This window comes from Acipenser ruthenus, chromosome 52 (genome assembly GCF_902713425.1).
Source record: "Acipenser ruthenus chromosome 52, fAciRut3.2 maternal haplotype, whole genome shotgun sequence".
Classification (NCBI taxonomy): Eukaryota; Metazoa; Chordata; class Actinopteri; order Acipenseriformes; family Acipenseridae; genus Acipenser; species Acipenser ruthenus.
The window spans coordinates 4,593,783-4,596,476 of NC_081240.1; the positions used below are offsets into that span (position 1 = coordinate 4,593,783).

Consider the following 2,694-nt stretch of genomic DNA (forward strand, 5'->3'; position numbering starts at 1 on the left):
AAACTTGTTGCTGCTGCACGAAGAGAACATTTGTTTTCTTTGGGTACATTTTTCATTTAACCTTTCATTTCGTTCTTTGATAATTTGAAATGTTAATGTTAATTTTAATTGTTAAATGTTCAAATCATGAATTGTTATTTTTGTCTGTGATTAACCAAATCCTGACTCTGAGTGTAACATATATACTGTATCAGAAATTATATTTGAATCAGAATGTCCACAGCTCTGATTATTGGTGGTACATATGGACATTTTCATACCAGATTAAACCAACTCCAAAAACTAGGCTTTCTGGAAAACATGATTATTGTGTGTTTGGTGTAACTGCTCAAAAACAAAGAATGTATGTCTTCGCTGTGGAGCATATTGTATGTATTCTATTCACAAGATCAAGTCACTGTAATTACACTGGATTACATCTGTTTTAAACACATTGTGATCAGACTTTTATGTCAGTAGGTTATTAGTGAATTATAGAATCTGTTTGCACATATTTAACTGGATCTTACAATGAATCCCATTTGAATGTGGATCCCCCCAGGATCTGTTCCAGCTCCATACCTGGGTGCAGGGGTAGGATGTGGGGTCCTTGTGCTGCTGGTACTGCTGATAGGAGGAGTGCTGAAGTGGCTGCAATCCAAACGAGGTAGGGCACAGCATTCTTCACCATAATGGATACAAATGAAGTATGTTTAAATGATGGGGACTTCTTCATCTTGCTGTGTCAATTTATTAAGAACATAAGAAAGTTTACAAACGAGAGGAGGCCATTCAGCCCATCTTGCTCGTTTGGTGTGACCCTCAGTCATGTTCAATTCTATTTTAAAAGCATGATTCTTGGGTGAGTGTTTACTGCAGTCTTCCATTGTTCAGCCTTTGGTGAAAAATATACATCTTGATGTTTCTGATGCATAGTGTGTCATTAGCTGTTTCCATCCCATTCAAAGTAGGAAACTAATCTATTTGATACAATGCCATTCCAGGCCATGCTGTCCAGACTGATTCTGAATATGCTACGGTGGTAAGTCCTATATGTTACATGTGTCTCACACAATTTGCTTGCACATATACAGGTTATTTCTTATTTAAATGGATACAGTTCCATTATTTATCATTTTAGCCAAGCAAAATATACTGCTGGAGACACATCAAACTGGGCTGACTGATACATGTTTTTTCAGTATTTACCATCGCTGTGTGAACAATATAGGTTTATAAGATCATGCAAAGTTATAAAAACACACATAAAACATTGGATATAGAGAATCTCTGGTAATAATCCAGGTACTGTTATTATTACTGTTTTGTAAAGTTCATTTAGACCTTATGTAATGAGTTGAGCGATTTGAATTTGCTCCAGGAAAGGGTATTTTGACATGTTTGGGTTCCATTGACTAATGGCTACATTTGCCCTGTAAATAGGCTGTAGGTAAAAACTCTTAGTTGAGTAGGGTATAAATTGTATTGAAACCTTACAGCAGGTATGCAGTAGAGGAACTTTGAGAGTGTCTAATGCCTCATTCACACAACCTAAATAATGCATGATAATCACATGCTGAAAACACGACTGTGAACAAAGTGAATGATAATGACATGGTTTCAACACATTGCACATTGTTTAGGTATTATTTTTAGTAACGTGGATAGGGTATAATAAGAAGATATTGTGCAGCTACTGATATATATTTACAGATGGATAAAAGGCAGTTTACTTTTATTAGGTTGTATCTCTTTGTTTGGACAGTTTGTTTAGTATCGTTTCGCCACCCTGATCTCTCTCCAATCTGATAATTTATTGCAGAGTAAGCCTAAGCAGCCTTCAAAGCAACAGGACGACACACTCACATACTCAGAAATAAACACTGCCCGTGTCACCAAGAAGAAACCCAGCTCTGCACCTGATGAAGACAATGTAACATATGCAGCAGTTAAAACTTCCAGATACTGAAAACCACTGGGGAAAAATGAATGTTGTTTTGAAAAATACATGAATATTCAATGAATCAAAATGGTCTTTCTCTTTTATCTACGTACTCTCTACTTTCATACCTACCAGAACGATCATACAGAGTCCGGTCAGAGGGAGGCACTTTAGTTATTGTCCCAGAACTGACAAACCATTGGAGATATAAATAATCTAGGGGACTGTGGTGGAATGTGTCAAACAATAGAAGACACATTAATAGCACTTCCATCAATGCTGGGAGACAAACTTTTCTATGAAACCTTCTGCACAGGTTCTAGTGTTTAAAGAGCCAGTAGCATACTGTGTGTTTCCCTACAGGAGTGTGGGATTCTTAATCAAAGCTAACACACAATGCATTTCTTACTCAAAGCTAACACACAATGCATTTCTTATGGTCAATCATTCTGGGTGGTTCTGGGTTTCTGTTGCTCCAATATTACATTCTAATAATTTCTCTGTAAATCTTACCTGGCTTCGAGGATCCAGGACTGAACAACCTGCCTCATGCCAGCCCGACTTAACGGTACTCTAAATGACAAATCATGTGACAACATGACCTTTCAACTATGCCAGCCTCACTTACTCCAAATGACAAAGAGAGCGGGATTATCATTTCATTATTGTTTGAAAGCAAGATCAGTTCTGAATTCTCAATGAAGTGATTTAGTTTGCATTGAGGTGTGGTGTGAATGCAAAAGCGTCTAAAATTAGGTTAATTTTGCAACAAA

The 2,694-nt window shown here is 37.0% G+C and overlaps 1 long non-coding RNA gene across 1 annotated transcript; it reads left to right on the plus strand.

The window, feature by feature from the left end:
- The first annotated feature begins 548 nt into the window (after positions 1-548).
- Positions 549-2,360, plus strand: LOC131722932 (uncharacterized). Its single transcript, XR_009320057.1, has 3 exons — positions 549-646; positions 984-1,021; positions 1,802-2,360. It is a non-coding gene; the product is annotated as an uncharacterized LOC131722932 (long non-coding RNA).
- The last annotated feature ends 334 nt before the right edge of the window (positions 2,361-2,694 follow it).